At 65.9% G+C, this 697-nt stretch overlaps 1 protein-coding gene across 1 annotated transcript in view; it reads right to left on the reverse strand.

Annotated features, from left to right (window-relative positions):
- TMPRSS12 (transmembrane (C-terminal) protease, serine 12) overlaps nucleotides 1–697 on the reverse strand; it is a 6682-nt gene that overhangs the window by 5579 nt on the left and 406 nt on the right. The window lies entirely within an intron of this gene.

The following is a 697-nucleotide window of genomic DNA, read 5'->3' on the forward strand; positions in this document are numbered from 1 at the left end:
TCGGGCCGGGCAGGACAAGGGCCAGGAGCAGCGGCAGCATCGGGGTGGCGACGGCCCGGCCCCACCGCATCCTCCCTCAGGGGACACAAAATGGCGGCGGCGCCGCCAACGGCCGCTGAGGCGGCGGCGGGGAAAGTCCGAGCGGAGACCGTTGAACGCGAGGGTTTAGAGGCGCCGTGAGAGGCGGTGACCGCGGGCAGGGCTGTGCGGGGAGGCAGCGCCCGGCCCGCCCCTCACACCGCGGCTGCTGGGAACAGACACCTGCGGCGGAGCGAAGGTCGGGAGGGAAGGGCTGGGGGCGAGTCCGGGGCTGGACGGTAAAGGTTGGGAGTTCAGGGTCGGTGTCCGACCGCGGGGCGGGAACTGCGGGGGGTGCTCTCCCCCCGGCCGCAGCCGAGCCCCCGCAGCCGCTCCCTCACCCCCCGGTTTGGTTGAGGAGTGAATTGAAGGGCAAAAGTGAGGGAAAAAATAGTGTGAGTATCAAAAATAGTGTGACCAGCAGAAGTAGGGAGGTGATTGTCCCCCTGTACTTGGCACTGGTGAGGCCACACCTGGAGTATTGTGTCCAGTTTTGGGCACCTCAATCCAAGAGAGATCTGGAGGTGCTGGAGCGAGGGCAGAGGAGGGCAAGGAAGCTGGTGAGGGGGCTGGAAAACAAATCGTATGAGGAGCGGCTGAGGGAGTTGGGACTGTTTAG

Source organism: Calidris pugnax, unplaced genomic scaffold (assembly GCF_001431845.1).
Source record: "Calidris pugnax isolate Ruff unplaced genomic scaffold, ASM143184v1 scaffold155, whole genome shotgun sequence".
In the NCBI taxonomy this organism is placed as follows: domain Eukaryota; kingdom Metazoa; phylum Chordata; class Aves; order Charadriiformes; family Scolopacidae; genus Calidris; species Calidris pugnax.